General features: G+C 41.4%; 1 protein-coding gene across 2 annotated transcripts in view; it reads left to right on the plus strand.

Moving 5' to 3' along the window:
* The first annotated feature begins 700 nt into the window (after window positions 1–700).
* Window positions 701–17886, plus strand: part of SLC24A3 (solute carrier family 24 member 3) — a 161793-nt gene continuing 144607 nt past the window's right edge. Inside the window, exon 1 of one of the 2 annotated variants that reach the window (XM_063130173.1) lies at window positions 701–830. The gene's annotated coding sequence lies outside the window, so the exon portion shown is untranslated. The remainder of the gene's footprint in view (window positions 831–17886) is intronic. The other variant, XM_063130174.1, reaches the window with a different exon arrangement.

Raw genomic sequence — 17886 nt, forward strand, 5'->3', positions numbered from 1 at the left:
TCTTCCTTCTCTGCTTGTCCAACAGTATATTTTTAATACTGTTTAATACTCTGCTTGTCCAACAGTATATGATGCCCTGACTCTTAGCTTTAACACCTGTCTACAGTCAATATTTTCAGCATTTATTATAACTGTTATTTATTCATATCTATATTGCCTAACAGCCGAAGCTCTCTGGGCGGTTTACAACAATTCATAAAATAATAAAATACAATATAAAAATACAGCATAAAAAAATACATATAGAAAATTTAAAATAATTTATGCAACTAACTTGCACAATACTGGGGGGGAAAACTATCTTTTGCAATGGAAGGGTTTAGAGAAGCATTCCTGACCATTGGCCATGTTGGCTGGGGCTGATGGGAACTGAAGTCCAAAATATCTGGAGGGCACCAGCTTGGAGAAGACTAATCTAGAGGCATAACGATAAGGAGATGTAAGATCATTGTAGAAGCAGCACAAGTGGAAACCTTTGACTTTGTGTGATAAATCTGTACTGACCACCTCTCCATTCCTCCATCACCATATCGCCCTCTCCATCAACTTTTGTCCTCAGACTATGTAGCTGCAATTACTACAGTAGAACATCGTATGCTGGTGCATCTCATCACTGTATGAATGTGATGTGGTGTCAAGCTGGGTCTCCCCTCCCCAAATACAATATTTATCTGGTTCTTTTTCCTCTCTAGTTTATGATGTTCTGAACTCCGCTTTGGAAACTAGTGACAAATGGATTGGGCGAAGGCTACTGCAGAAACCTGAGGAAAATGTCACAGATAATCCCGAGGAAACTCAACATCTCTATTTCAAGAACTGCACTGAACCAGGTAGGATTGTTTTCCTCTTCTCAGGGCCGGCCCTACCATTAGGCAGGATGAAATGGACACCTCAGACAGCAGAATTTGGATGCCATGAAAGGGTAGCAACTGGTTAGCTACTTACTTTGTTGTATTCTTACTGCCAGGGGATAGGGAGAGGTGCTTGTGAGATTTTCTGCCTCATCTGCAAAGAGAACTTAAGTGGCTTTAGATACAATGCAGCTTGACTTGAGTGTGGGGACAGCGCACACCATCTCCTGTTCTGTCTCTGGCCAAAATGTGGATTGGGCTGGTCCAGTCTCCTCATAGAATTTGTCAAGTCATAGAGTTATAGAGTTGCAGAAATATGGCTTTATGCATTTTATTCCCTTTTTGTTTTATAATTGTGCGGGCCTTGGGTGCATGTGAAATAGGAATGTTGAAAAATCCCTCTTAATTTGAGTTCAAGAGGATGAGGCTAGTAGTATTTCTGAAGGTTTCACAGGTGTGTATATCAGAGCTGAGAATATGGAGGTGCAAGGCCGGAGCATACTGGTGTTCTTCACCTTTTTATTGTAATCTGACAATGTGGTATAATCACTCCATTTTTAAGTTGCAAAATAAATGGTGTTTCAGTGGAAAAGCGCTTTTGAACCCTCTGTCGCTGAAAGTGTGGAGTCGTGCTTGGGGGCTGAATTGGATCTCGTCCCTAAGGGCAAAAGAACTTATATAACAGTTTGATTAAGATCCATTCCTATTCCTGTAACTTTGTTTTTTGAAGTTGATTTTCTTTTATTTCAATTAAAAATAAAACTTATCTAGCTCTGTTGCACTGAATTTTCAAAGTCATTCTTCCGCATCAAATTTGAAGTTAGGATTCTTCCCCTTTTTCTAATGTGCACTATCATGAATCATGTTTGCTTTGCCTGAACGTAAATTATGACAATGAAACTAAAGGTCAAGACTTAAATCAAAAATTCTTCTGAGAGAAAAAGCGAAGCCCCTCACAGCCAGGAAAGCGGCAAAGGCTTTTCTTTAGTCATCTGGGGATTATAAAGGTTAAAGGCTCAGGGGAAGTCTTGTTAAGTACAGTTTATACGCTAGCGTTGTGCATCTAATTTCTTCTTTAATCCTTAATAACATTGCTGAAGCAGTTGGATGATCAAAAAGTTGTGTCCTCAAAGTTGTGCCATTTCTCCTCTTATGATGAGCTTTTCGAAAGAGAAGTCCTTCTGACAATTTCATTATATAAAGGTCTGCAATATTTCCTTATCCCTGAATTCTGAAGCTGCTGCCTCACCTTCCCCACCTATTGCTGCTGCATTTTGAAATAATAATTTTGTTGAAATGTAAAAAACAAACAAACATGAATTCAGCTAGTTTTCAGAAAAGAAAATAGAGCTAGCCACACAAATTAGTAAATTAAGTACGAAGCATTGGCACTGGATGAATCTGAAAGACATTTATTAGTGGAAAATCAGTTATATTATTGCAGTCTTACTGACAGTTTGGGATAAACTATGAGACTATTTATGTCCTTCACAATCACCATAGGGATCAGTCTTATTTGATCCACAATTTAATAAAAATGGGAGTAATTGGTAATTTTATAAAATAGCAACATTATGGGGTTGACAAATTTGTTGATTGGATTGATGATAATCATGTTAAGCATTTGGACCAATTGGAGAATAAAATGCTTAATACAGGACTGGTATTGTTTGAATATTTTCAAATTAGAGATGTTTTAAATAGCTGGTTAAGAAATCAGGAAGGAGGATTAAGACAAGAAAATAAATATGAGACGATCATTTGGGAGAAACCCCAAAAGATGCTAACTCAAACCTACCAAATTATAATGTAGATTGAAGAAAATAGAAGATCCTATTACATTAAAAGATGGGAGAAATATTTGAAGAAAGAATATGACATGAAATGTGGACATATATTTGAAACAAATTAAACAGATAAACAGCCTCTATATCTTTAATAGAAAATTCAATTAAGCATCTGCCTTATTAGTACATGACTCCTTTACATTTATATAAGCTCTATCAAAATTTTATTTGTTGGAAGTGTGAAAGGAAAGAGAAGAGTAAATGCATTGTTGGTGGAATTGTGAGGCAAGAAGATTCTGAAAATAAATTATTTTTAATATTAGTAATTAAAATATACTATCACCTTTGAGCCTAGAATTTGCTTAATTAACTTATCTGAAAGATGCAGTACCAACGAACAAAGAAAAACTATATTATTATTATTATTATTATTATTATTATTATTATTATTAGTACCCCGCCTTTTGCCCAATACTGGGTCTCAAGACGGCCTTACATAATTTAAAACATATACATTTTGAAATCTAGGGGGAAAATGTACAAAAATTAAAATAAAATAAAATATTAAAACATTAAAGTTTTAAAATACACGACAATTTAACATTTAAGGACAATTTAGTCCTTAACATAGATGGAGGACCAGATTATTCTCCAAAGGCCTGCCGGAACAAATAAGTTTTTGTCTGCTTCTGAAAGCCTATCAAGGAGAGAGCCACTCTAGCTTCCCCGGGAAGAGAGTTCCAAAGCACAGGAGCAGCCACCGAGAAGGCCCTCTCCCATGTTCCCACCAAGTTTTATGTGATAGTAATAGCATATCTTCTTTTTAACAAGTATCAGAAAAGAAAGGAAATACCTTGAATAAAAGAGTGGCATACTATGCGATTTGGCAGCCCTAGGTAAAAGTACATGGGTTCTTTGGGTTAAGTAGGGAATATATTGGATTAATAAATCTGACCAGGGAGCATTTTTTTAAATGATAAACAAGATGTGATACACGTCTTTGTTTTTTGTTTTGCTTTGTTTTGCTGCATAATTGCAACACCAGCTTCTCCAGCTTGGACTGGCAAAGTGCTATTGATTTTTTTGAAGGCTAGAATCATAAAGCTGGGGGAGCCTTGTAGGCTATCTATCTCAACCCCCCTGCTTGATGCAGGGAAAACAGAGCTACAGCATTCCCAACAGGTGGCTGTCCAGCCTCTGCTTGAAGACCTTCAGTGAGGGAGAACCCACCCATTTACACCAATAATTGTTTCATTGTCAAACTGTTCTTATAGGCTCAAGTTACAGGAAGCCAGATTCCGGCTGGACATCATGAAAAACTTCATGACTATAAGAGCAGTATGACAATGGAACCAATTACCTACAGAAGTAGTGGGCTCTCTCACACTAGAGGCCTTCAGGAGGCAGCTGGACAGCCATCTGTCAGGGATACTTTAAGGTGAATTCCTGCATTGAACAGGGGGTTGGACTTGATGGCCCTATAGGCCCCTTCCAACTCTACTATTCTATGATTCTACCTTTAAGATGTTCAACTAAAATCAACCCTCCTGTAGTTTTAGCTAGTTAGTTATAGTCCTGCTTTCTGGAGTAGCATAGAATAAGTCTTAGTCCTCGTCTATGTGACAAACCTTAAAGTATCTGAAGAGTGCTATCATATCCCCATTTAATCTTCTATTCTCCAGGGTAAATATATCCGTTGCCTTCAAACAATAGGCAAAATCCAGTGTCGCACCAGTGGAGTTCCCCCTGTCCTCCCCCAAAATCTGCTCTGGAGGGTCCTCCCAAGATTTTGAGGGAACATGGAGTGGAGGAATCGCCTCCCTACCTATTCTGATGGTGGAAGCTGTTCCATTGGCTGGATAGGTTAACTGCGTCCATCCAACCGTCGATTCTGTTACCATAGCCTAAAACTGCACTAGCCTTTTTTTTTGCAGTTGCATTGCGCTACTGACTTGTGTTCGGCTTGTAGTCAACTACAGTTCCTTTTTCATATATACAACTCCATTTTGATTTTCAAGCAGAAGCAACCTGTTTGCAAGTTTTACTTGTTATATTAATTCCTGTTGAGCATGGCTGGGTGGGGAGATGACTCTTGATGAATACCCTGTTTATTGCATCTTGAATAGCCTTTCTGAGTTGCCCCTTAATGTGAATTCCTATTCACATTATTGATTTCTCTCATTAATTTACCATATTAGTTCCTATAATGAAATAATGCTATTTTGCTTTGTTAAATAAGAAGAAAAATATTGGAGGAGTCAAGTGATTAAAGCCTACCCCTCACCCCTGGAATAGGAACTGACATTAAAGGGTAATTAAGAAAGGCTATTCAAGGAGCAATTACCAGGCTAATCACCAGCAATCCCTCAGCAATAAAACAGGCTGGACTTGCAAGCCGGAAATTTTTGATTAATGTTGGAAGGGATCTTAGCTGAATAAGACTGATTTCTGAGTAAACTTTACTGAAGGATCTTGGTCACGGGGAAAGGCATTGCTGGATGATATCGTGCTCTTATGATATCTCAGTTTGACCTGGGTTGCATGTAACCACAGTATATCATGGGTTAATTAATTGACCCATGATTTACCATGGCACGTGCTAGGCACGTTCTGTGGCCATTTTGAATATTCAGCGCTTGATCAGGCCAATTGAAGGATGCTATGTGATGACTGAACCCGAACATTGTAGGTTAATTATGGATTAAATAACCCACAGTCAATGTACAATTACTACTTATGTTAACATTAGTTGTTTAACCTGTGATTAACCTATAGAGTCCATGTTTGGACATAGCAACGCCCTAATGACCGAGGGGACAGGAGCAGGCAGAAGTAACATCGGGGCCTGCTCCTGCTGGACTCTTCCCCCTCCACAGGGCAAACTACCATCTTGGCCCTGTGGGGAAGAAGAAGGACCGAGGGGACAGGAGCAGGCAGAAGTAACATCGGGGCCTGCTCCTGCTGGACTCTTCCCCCCCCCCACAGGGCAAACTGCCATCTTGGCCCTGTGGGGAAGAAGAAGGACCGAGGGGACAGGAGCAGGCAGAAGTAACATCGGGGCCTGCTCCTGCTGGACTCTTCCCCCCCCCACAGGGCAAACTGCCATCTTGGCCCTGTGGGGAAGAAGAAGGACCGAGGGGACAGGAGCAGGCAGAAGTAACATCGGGGCCTGCTCCTGCTGGACTCTTCCCCCCCCCAGGGCAAACTGCCATCTTGACCCTGTGGGGAAGAAGAAGGACTGAGGGGACAGGAGCAGGCAGAAGTAACATTGGGGCCTGCTCCTGCTGGACTCTTCCCCCCCCACAGGGCAAACTGCCATCTTGGCCCTGTGGGAAAGAAGAAGGACCGAGGGGACAGGAGCAGGCAGAAGTAACATCGGGGCCTGCTCCTGCTGGACTCTTCCCCCCCCCCACAGGGCAAACTGCCATCTTGGCCCTGTGGGGAAGAAGAAGGACCGAGGGGACAGGAGCAGGCAGAAGTAACATCGGGGCCTGCTCCTGCTGGACTCTTCCCCCCCCCCACAGGGCAAACTGCCATCTTGGCCCTGTGGGGAAGAAGAAGGACCGAGGGGATAGGAGCAGGCAGAAGTAACATCGGGGCCTGCTCCTGCTGGACTCTTTCCCCCCCCCCCCACAGGGCAAACTGCCATCTTGGCCCTGTGGGGAAGAAGAAGGACCGAGGGGACAGGAGCAGGCAGAAGTAACATCGGGGCCTGCTCCTGCTGGACTCTTCCCCCCCCCCCCACAGGGCAAACTGCCATCTTGGCCCTGTGGGGAAGAAGAAGGACCGAGGGGACAGGAGCAGGCAGAAGTAACATCGGGGCCTGCTCCTGCTGGACTCTTCCCCCGCCCACAGGGCAAACTGCCATCTTGACCCTGTGGGGAAGAAGAAGGACCGAGGGGACAGGAGCAGGCAGAAGTAACATCGGGGCCTGCTCCTGCTGGACTCTTCCCCCCCCCACAGGGCAAACTGCCATCTTGGCCCTGTGGGGAAGAAGAAGGACCGAGGGGACAGGAGCAGGCAGAAGTAACATCGGGGCCTGCTCCTGCTGGACTCTTCCCCCCCCCCACAGGGCAAACTGCCATCTTGGCCCTGTGGGGAAGAAGAAGGACCGAGGGGACAGGAGCAGGCAGAAGTAACATCGGGGCCTGCTCCTGCTGGACTCTCTCTCTCTCTCTCTCTCTCTCTCCTCCCTCCCTCCCTCCTTGACTCCTTTTCCTTGTGTGTCATGTCTTTATTAGATTGTAAGCCTGAGGGCAGGGACTGTCTTTTTTTGCTAAGTGTAAGCCGCTCCGAGAGCCTTTTTTGGCTGAGGAGCGGGGTATAAGTATGATAAATAAATAAATAAATAAATAATGTTCAAATCCAGATCAGGCCAATAAAAAAGAATGTGGAATGTGTCTAGCGCATGTTGCAGCAAAATCTGGATTTATTCACCCAAGGTTTGCACCATTACATGCAAACAGCTCCTTCTAATTCTGTTTCCAGCTAATTATGAAAAAGCAATTCCTTAGCATTGTGAAAAGGGACTCTGGTGTGCAAGCAACCTATGATGGGAAAATACGAAATTCCTGCTATGCAATTATTAAAAGCACATCAGATTTGGCAGCCTCCTTACCCTCCCTCTGGATTGAGGCAGGGAACAACATTAAATACAATATAATACATAAAACTAGTTAAAAGAGCATATAAAGCCAATACAATATTAAAATAACAATCACAACTTATTAAAATTCTTAGGTTTAAAATTGATCTGGGTAGGCCTGCCGGAAGACACTAGTCTTTGTGGCTGTCTTAAACTCAGAAAGAGTGTTAAGGCAACGAATCTCCTCCGGCAGGCTATTCCACAGTCTGGGGGTGGCAGGAGAAAAGGTCCTCTGGGTAACTGTTCTCAGCCTAGTTGTGACTGACTGGAGTAAACCCTTCCCAGAGGAACTGAGTGTGCGGGGCGGATTATACGAGAGAAGGCGATCCCTCAGGTAACCTGGACCGAAACCACGTAGGGCTTTAAAGGTAATAACCAACACTTTATACTTCACCCGAAAACTAATTGGCAGCCAGTGAAGTGATTTTAAAGTTGGTGTAATATGGTCACCCCTAGGTGTACTGGTGACCAACCTGGCTGCCATATTTTGAACTAGTTGATGTTTCCAGACTAGGTACAAAGGTAGCCCTATGTACTTTGCAGAAGTCGAGCCTCAAAGTTACCAGCGTGTGCACTACTGTTTTTAGGTCTTCTAACTCTAGTAAAGTGTGCAGCTGGCATATCAGCCGAAGCTGATAGTAGGCACTCCTGGCTGTCGCATCTATCTGAGCTGTCATTTGGAGCAATGGAAACACTATTAAGGCTGCCCCGCTGTATTTTTAAATAATTAAATGTTACAGAACAATGGTGGAAAATCATAAGATGAGAGAGAGAAAATAACCACACATCCTTCCAATACATAAAAAAAAATTGTTCCAATTTTTTTTTAAAAAAAAAACCCATAATGTGTGAATATATATAGAACTATTTAACTGACACTTAGTTTTGCCAACAATAAAATCCACCACAAGCCATTGGAAGTTAGTTTGCCACCATATCCCTGTAATTAACATTTTATCTGGAGGTTATACAGAATAAATTTTGAAGAGGCATTCTAGCCTTTCTTTCTAGTATTCCAGATGTTCTTCTTTGTGCTGAAGTGGGACTACCATCAATTTCTATAACTGTGAACAAGGAAATATTTTATTGGGGAAAAATTGATGAATATGCCTGACCACCATTTGTTTAAAAAAATAGGGATGGTTGGGCTCTTTCCTGTTTTCATAGACTGACCCATTTTTCTCTCTAACTGGCTTCCTTTCATTTAAGTGAATATAAGGTTTAAATTACAGATTGGTTATACTCAAAGAATGCTAATAAAGATGAGGAAACCATTCAACAAGGTTTAGTAGGTGGTACTATTTTTATAAGGGTGATCGATTTTCCCCTCATTTTAATTCATTGATTCACTCTGAGCTAAGGATAGCATTTACAGAACTATGCGTCCAGACTATGACTTCATATTTGAATGGGAGATATGCAGATAGGTTGTAACCAGTGTTAGTCCTACTTAAGACGAGATGCAGTGAAATGAATGGGTCTAATATTGGATACTTCCCAATGTTCCATATTTCAACAGCTTTGCATATGCAGGGCTCCACAAATATGGGATATTATTCGATATATATTCTTCTGTGAATTGTATGCCAGTCACAGGAAATTCTTCCTTGCACCTTTGTTGGGAGGAATGTCTGATAGAACTCTGGCTGAGCAAATGTGTAAACTGCTTGTAAATACGGATCTTAACGTAACCACTCAAGTAGCTTTATTCGCTGTGGTTGCTAAAAGGTTTAGAGTAGCGGTCTGAAAAGCTGTTCCAGTCAGATGTGCGCATGATGAATTGATTTGATTAACTTATTCAGTCTTTTCTCTCTTGTTCTTTTGTGTGTGACTGTTGTCTCTTTTCTGGTAAAATTGTAAGAACCTATGGTTATATGCAATAAAATTGACTGACATGACAATCAGCATTTACAGTAGCTTCCTGGCTGTTGTCTTAGTATTGGCAGGAGTGTCTTTTTAAAAGTGTGGATGTTATGATGAAATTTTTGCATTTTGTGAAAGATTGCTACATGTTGCTACAATTTTATTAGACGAATCAAATTCAGAATTTCATCATAACATTCATATAACCTGGTATATGAAAACATATATATTCAACATGGTATGTTGTATGAATACTACTCAGGACTCTATGCCAGGAAGAATTCAATCTATACTACTCAGGAGTCTATGCCAGGAAGTATGCTTCTATACCAAAAAGAATAAATGAGAATGTTACTTGATGCTCTACTATTATGTACTGTTACTGTGTCCCCTTGAAAACACATGCGCACAGACATGCATCTTCACACATGCACTTAACTGAGACACAGAAACACAAGGGCCTTGGTGTAGGCATGGAACACACAACAAAGCAAGACTGCACGCTGTGCTAGATATAGTGGGGAACCAATTCAGAAATACAGACAAAGCCTGAGTGTAAAAAATACGTTACTTTATCAGCAAGGAAGGCAGCCAGGTGGGTGGGAGTAGGAGGACTGAACAGCTTGCAATAATCTCTCTTGCGACAAGGAGAACTCATGGAACAAAACTGAACAAAATTGTGACTGGAAGAGAACCCGTCAAATGTGAGTTGGGTGAATGTACTTTAACCTTGATGGTTGCTAACAGCTGCTAATGGCTTTTCCAGGGGTGGGGATCCTTCAGGAGTGGAGGACATTTCATGCCAAAGCTTTCCAATTGGTCAATTTAGGTTACTTCTTGGGTGGTTTGACTAGACTGTTAGGAATGTGTTTGCATACATGCATAAAGGCAGCTCCCATTAATTCATTTACAGTAAAGGACACATAGGTTGTGAACTTTGATTACATTAAATGCATTAGGTAATGGTAGCTTGCACAGTACCATTTAGAACAGGGGTGGCTAACTCTTTTCTGTCCAAGGGCTGAAGTGTTCACCCTGGCAAAGGTCCTGGGAGCTGAATTCTGTCTAAAGGCAGAGTGGGTGGGGTCAAATGTGTGTCTTACTTATTTTAAGCCTACTCAGAAGTAAGAAGGGCAAGCCTCTGCATGTCTACTCAGGAGTAAGCTGGACTGACTCAGCAGCACTTTCAAAGGGCACCGCAAATGCCAAGCCTCTGTATGTCTACTGAGAAGTAAACATGAGCATGAACAGCATGTCTACTCACAAATAAGCAGGAATTAATCACTCAGCAACGTTTTAAAACAGCATCCTAAATACCAAATGTAAGCAGGACATGCCTGATAAGTAAGGAAGGCAAGCAAGACCGAATCAGTCATCAGCTTTCTCTCTGGACTTTGCTTCCTCTCCCCAGCAGGGGAAGCTCTTATCTTTTCTCAAGTTCACAGCAAAGTTCTCCAATGACATGACAATCGTGTGAAATTTGGAATTTATTTACCCACAAAATTCATCATGCCCCAATTTTTTTTTGCAACATATCTCATCAGTAGCTTGTACCCTTTTCTGTTCAATCTCTAAATCCTGCCTTGTAATTCTCTCTCCTAAGTTCACAAGTTCGTAATAGCCTAAATTTACATTTCTCTTTTTAAAGTTTCAGTCTAGCCTCTTCTACTTTTTGTTATGCCTTATGCAGTCTTGCATCATGTTTCTTCATATTTGCTCTTCACATTATATCATCATCAGTATACAATTGTTTATCTGCTACTCCTTCAAAAACCTTCTGTATCTGCTTATGAAATATCTCAGCTGAGGAACATAGTTCAAATGGTAGTTGTTTAAAACTGTAACTTCCAAAAGGTTTATTAAAAGTATACAGCAAGGCTGTTTGCAAGTCACCTGGACAACAACAACAACAACAAATAATAATAATAATAATAATAATAATAATAATAATAATAATAATAATTTATTTCTTACCCGCCTCTCCCTTTGGATCGAGGCGGGGAACAACGTTAGTACAGGAATCAACACATTATAAAAATTCTTGATTTTACATTAATCTGGGTAGGCCTGCCGGAAAAGACTAGTCTTCAAAGCTGCCTTAAAATCACAGAGAGAGTTAATATTACGAATCTCCTTCGGCAGGCCGTTCCATAATCCAGGGGCGACAGAAGAAAAGGAAAGTTAAAGTTAACTATTAACTGTTAACTCACAGTTAACCTAACTACTTATTGGCCTGGTTCAGACAACACGCTAAACCATGCTGCTTAACCACAAAATGGTTACGGGAATGCATTAAGGTTAATGCATTTTGTGGTTAAGCAGCATGGTTTAGAGTGTTGTCTGAACCAGGCCAGTGTAGGTTAATTAACCTTCAATTTGCTGCCATTACATGGGATTTGGATCATTAATTGACTGTTAGAATTCAATGTTTTTTGTCAAACCACACAGCCGCAATGACCCATTTTTCTTCTCCAGTATTACCAATTAATTTACCCAATTTGTTGGGTGATCCACTTCAACTATAATATCTAATTTTACCAAGCTCTCTAATTCATTCTTCAATCTCAGTCTTACAGCAAATGGCATTCTTCTACAGCCATGTATCACAGGGTGGTAATTTGGCATCTTCCAGATTGCCTGTATGGGTGATCCCCTGGGACACCACTTCCTCAGTGCCTGGCTCTGAAAAAGGACCCCCCTCAGCGCCAGGAATTTGGGCCTGGCTGGCTCTCTGAAGAGCCACGGTGGCTGCTTTTCCCAGCCACTGCAGGACTTCAGAGAATTTGCCCTCTAGATTGCCCTGAGAAGATCCTCAGGGTGAAGGCCAGCGGCTGCTTCAGAGAGCCCTGCTAGCTGCTCTCTCCCAGAAGCAAAAGCCACAAGGAGAGCAGTTGGCACGGCTCTCTGGAGCACCTGATGCAGTGCTGCCTTGCTTGAATGAGGCAGTGGCTGGTGTCCCTCTTGGTGGTGGTGCTGCTGCTGCTCCTCCTCCTCCTCCTCCTCCTCCAGAGGTGGCAAATTTACTCTGCCTCATGGGAGGGCCAGTCCTGGCGAGCACTCTGCACCATCTGTAGAATTCACTGATTGCACTGAATTCCTGTTTGCAAACTCTTTCAAAGTGAAAACTCTTCCCTTACAACAAAAACTCATCAGTCCATATGCTGGACATTTATTTAATCCATGCATTACACCACACTGCTTACAGATAACAGCTCCCGATGACGGCAGACTTCTTTTACCAGCTATCTGATCTGCATGTTTTCTGATCTTTTTTCACAGCAACTTCCACTTTTGTCATCTTCGCTTTCTTATTTACTTATTTTATTTCTTTATTTACTTACATACTTACAATATTTATATACTGCTCCCTGTGCAAAGATTTTGGAGTGGTGAACAAATAGGATAAAAGAGTAAAAACAGAATAAAAGCATCGTTAAAAAAATCATTTTAAGAAACAAGGTTCAGATAAAACCATGGCCAGCGACTAATACTGTTTTGATTTACCTATGCTGCTTGACATAACCACACTTATCCAACATCAAGTTAGGTTCCTTCAGCAGACATATTTGCAACCCAGATTTGTTAGTACCCCAAACAATTTGATCTCTAATTAAAAGTCTCTCCATTCTCCAAAATTGCAAGTCAGCTTCAAAAAAAGCAGTCCTACTAATATCTTGATCTAAATTTATATCTTCCAACTGTTTCATTACTTTTAGGGCAGAAGTACTTCTCAAACGTTTCTAGTAGTGCCTCATAACTGTCTCTCCCTTCAGCAGACAGATCAAAAGAATTGTACAGGTTCACTGCATCTGTGCCTGCCATATTAAGAAAAGTAGTTGTTTTCTGCATGTCTGTCTTATCAACCCAGTGAGTAGCTCACAAAAATATCTGACATTTCTGCTTAAGTCTCCTCCATCCTCAGCAGCATCATGTGAGAGAGTCAATGAACATGGCACCCTCAAATATTCCTTTCAGCGGTGTACTTCACTCACACCATATTTCACTCCTAGTTCCAGTTGTTATTTGTTTCATAAAATGCACAGTTCAAAGTGACATTTTATAACTATTGTTTAATAACAATAAGCTAGTGCTGATAGCTCTAATCTAACATCTGTCCTCACTTCCAGTTCTCCAGGATCTGACCATCTAACTGCCGTTCTCCTTATGGTTCTATTCTCTTAAAGATACAGTAACATTTACTATTACAGGATTTGCCATACTTTGAGTTAGGAAGGTAGTGAACCTGTTTCAGTTTTGTTGTTTGTCTAGGGTGCTGGGGTCACATCCTTGGAGGGGTATAAAAGCTTGGCCAAGGCTGAGCAGAGTGGAAAAGCAATAGGAAAAGCCAAGGCACCACAATACAGAGAACAGCTCCAATAGTGCCCCAAAATAGTGTCTGCAACAATGTAGGAACAAAGCCAGACTATAAAACACATGGTCTTCGATGTCTATATACTAATGCCCAGAGCATGGGAAACAAACAGAACGAACTTGAACTCTTATTACATGAAGGAAAATACGACTTGATAGGTATAACTGAAACTTGGTGGGATGACTCCCATGACTGGAATATAGTAATTGAAGGATATAACTTGTTCAAAAAGAACAGAAGAAATAGAAAGGGAGGTGGAGTTGCACTTTATGTTAAAAATACCTATCCCTGCACAGAAATACAGGCGGATCAGACTGGGAGCCCCATCGAGAGCATCTGGATTAAAATAAATGGGGCAAGGAATAAAAAGAACATGATAATCGGAGTCTACTACTGACCACCCAATCAAGGAGAAGACAAGGACGAAACTTTTGAGAAACAAATTGCCAGTGTTTCAAGGAAGTGTGATGTAGTAGTGATGGGGGACTTCAATTACCCTGATATCTGTTGGGAGACCAATACTGCCAAAAGCGGCCCTTCCAAGAAATTCCTGACATGTGTGGGTGATAACTTTCTCCTACAGAAAGTGGAGGAAGGAACTAGAGGATCAGCAATCCTTGACTTGATATTGACCAATAGGGATGACTTAGTGGATAAAGTGGCAGTTATGGGAACTCTGGGGGAAAGTGACCACGTCATACTTGAATTCTTGATTATGAAGGAGACAAAAGTTGAGTGTAGGCATACACGTACTCTGGATTTTAGGAAAGCTGATTTTAATAAACTCAGAACTATAAGTAAGGTCCCATGGCAAATGAGCCTAATGAGAAAAGGAGTGCAGGATGGGTGGGAGTATTTAAAAAAGGAAATTTTAAAGGCACAGTTACAAACAATTCCAACAAGGAGAAAAGATAGAAGACAACAGAGGAAACCAATGTGGCTCCACAAAAAGCTTAGAGATGACCTGCAAACAAAAAGGGATACATATAGGAAGTGGAAGGAAGGCCAGGCTACAAAAGAAGAGTACAGACAAGTGGCGCAGAAGTGCCGAAATGGGGCAGGAAGGCTAAAGCTCAGAATGAGCTGAGATTAGTGAGGGATGCTAAAAGCAATAAAAAGGCTTTCTTCAGATATGTGAGTAGTAAAAGACAGAGGAAAGAAATGGTGGTTCAACTGCTTAATGAGGATGGCAAATTGATAACAGACGACAAAGAAAAGGCTGAAGTGCTCAATTCCTACTTTGCCTCAGTCTTCTCCCAAAAGCGGGTCTATGACCCCCCCTGGAAAAAGTGAAGCAGAAGTTGAGGGGGCAGGATTACAGTTTGAGATTGATAAAAAAATGGTCAAAGAACACCTAATTTCCTTGAATGAGTTCAAATCTCCAGGGCCCGATGAACTGCATCCTAGAGTAATGAAGGAGCTAGCGGAAGAACTCTCAGAACCTTTGTCTATTATCTTTACAAAACCATGGAAGACGAGTGAGGTGCCGGACGACTGGAGGAGGACTAACGTTGTCCCTATCTTCAAAAAGGGCAAAAAGGAAGAACCTGGGAACTACAGACCAGTCAGTCTGACATCCATCCCTGGGAAAATTCTGGAGCAGATTATAAAGAAGTCAATCTATAAACACCTTGAAATCAATGCGGTGATCACTAGAAGCCAACATGGATTTGTCAAGAACAAGTCCTGTCAGACAGATTTGATCTCATTTTTTGATAAGGTAACCTCCCTTGTGGACTGTGGGAATGCTGTGGACGTCATATATCTTGACTTCAGCAAAGCTTTTGACAAAGTGCCCCATGATATTCTGATTAACAAACTAGCTAAAAGTGGGCTAGATGGAACAACTATTAGGTGGATTCACAGTTGGCTACAGAATCGGACTCAAAGAGTACTTATCAATGAAACCTTCTCAAACTGGGGAGAGGCAACGAGTGGGGTACCGCAGGGCTCAGTCCTGGGCCCAGTGCTCTTCAACATTTTTATTAATGACTAGCTGTACCCAGCCACGCATTGCTGTGGCTCAGTCTGGTTAAATGGAAAAGAAAGAAAAGAGAAAGCGCACGTTTCTAATATGTTTAATTTCACGATGCTTGTGGGTATACAATTTTTTTTGTTGTTCCATTGTCTGTGCAGATATAGAGATTGTCTGGTTTGCTGACTCTAGAACACGCAACATATAATTGTCCATGTGAGAACCAATCCGTGTCTAGATCTAAACCGCACAATTCTAAAGATTGGCCCTGAGCTTTGTTGATGGTGATTGCAAACGCCAATCGAATTAGGAATTGCAATTTCTTAAATTGAAATGGCATATCCGTTGGAATCATAGGAATGCGAGGAATGAGGACATCTTCACCTTTGAAAGGTCCTGTCAAGATTGTTGCTTCTACGACGTTGCTTAGTAATTTTTTTACTGCAAGCCGCGTGCCGTTGCGAAGCTTTGGCTGGTTGATATTTCGCAACATGATAATTAGCACGCCGATTTTCAATTGCAGTACGTGCGGTGGCATCCCTGGCAGATCGAGTGAATTCAAAAATTCTGTTTTAACCGCTTCATCTGCTTCCACAACAGTGTCGATGGACTTGTATGTGACTGCCTCGCTTTGAATGTTAGACTGAATAATATTGTTAAGTTCGTAGACGTCTTTGTTCTTGGCCGCAAGAATAGCTCGTTCATTCAGCCAATCATGATTCTTATAATTGGTTTGAATATTGGGAAATACTTTTTGAACCAATTCTTCTTTTGACGTCACTAAATTGCAGAAGTTATGAGGCGATGAAATTCGTCCTGAGGTCAGATCAACCGGCACCTTTCCGTTCCCAATTTCCAGCAATTGACGTGAGAATATCTCAGCTGATCGATCGTTTTGCAGCTGGACACGCATATTTGTAATTAATTTTAACGTGTCGCCACAAAGTAGAGTATTTCAGGGAAGCATTTATTTCGTCTGCTGGTGTCGATCGAGGAATTACAGGTAATGTTTGCCTGAAATCTCCTGCAAGCAATATTAATGCATTCTGAAATGGTCTGATGTTTCCACGCAAATCTTGCAATGATCGATCAAGAGCCTCGAGCGATTTTTTTTGCGCCATTGTGCATTCATCCCAAACAATAAGTTTGCATTTTTGCAATACTTTTCCCATGCTGGATGCTTTGGAAATGTTGCATGTGGGAGTTTCAATGAATTGCATGTTCAATGGCAATTTCAAAGCGGAATGAGCAGTTCTTCCACCTGGTAGCAATGTCGCAGCTATTCCGGACGACGCAGGAGCTAAGGCTATGTCATTTTGGGATCGAATTGCTACCAGAATCAATGTAATTAGGAACATTTTACCAGTTCCTCCTGGCGCATCTAAGAAGAAGATTTCTCCAACCCCGTTATTGACAGTTTGCATTATTTGATCGTAAATGCCGTTTTGCTCAAGCGTTAGCTTAGGAATATTTGATTGCACATACGACAAAAGATCACCCGTGTTGTAATTTTGTTCACGACGCAATTCTACATGGAACGAAGCACACGTCATTTTGACATAACGTGAAGAAAGCAGTTAACGTTGTAGCCAGTGGATTCAGGGCTATTTGTTGCACATTTGCAGCTGTGAAATAAACGCGTTGTCCATTTTCTAGATGTACTGCTAAGTGAACAACAGCTGGACTTTGTTCATGTATGGGAAATGAAAGAATTCGCCATACAGCTTCATTGCTGCTTATGTATCTTCCAGCCTGACCAGCATGTGTTGCTTTTACGTCCAACAGATGGCGCTGTTTTTTTTTAAAGCATGTTTTTACCTGTCACAGGTGTGGTGAGGAGATTAGTGGATTTTGGCCCCTCTGCTAGGCCAGAATCTCCTGGCAGTTACCTTTCTTCAGAACTTGGAACTTCCATAGAAGGCCACAGTTCCGAGAAACATCGCTAGATGGCGCCAAATAGGAGAGAACATGGAAATAGGAGAGAAGGCAGAGGCAGTAGATTGGCCTACTGGTTCGTGATGTCACAATGACTTCTCCTACTTGCATAAGTGGCTTGGAGGAGGCCTCTGGGCTTTTATATACCCTATTTCTTCGATTCTAAGACACACTTTTGTCCCCATCTATAATATAGTTACATAAAAACACGCGCGTATTCGAATGCAACGTTGTGTCAAAATTTCAAAGCAATCGGTGAAGAACTTTAGGAGATTTTAGATTAGGAACAAATGAACATTTACATTTTTATTTATATAGATTTGGACAAGGAGGTGCAGGGAACGCTTATCAAATTTGCAGATGACACAAAATTGGGTGGGATAGTTAATACCCTGGAAGACAGAAACAAACTTCAAAGTGATCTTGATAGGCTGGAGTGCTGGGCTGAAAACAACAGA

Source organism: Elgaria multicarinata, chromosome 7 (genome assembly GCF_023053635.1).
Source record: "Elgaria multicarinata webbii isolate HBS135686 ecotype San Diego chromosome 7, rElgMul1.1.pri, whole genome shotgun sequence".
Classification (NCBI taxonomy): domain Eukaryota; kingdom Metazoa; phylum Chordata; class Lepidosauria; order Squamata; family Anguidae; genus Elgaria; species Elgaria multicarinata.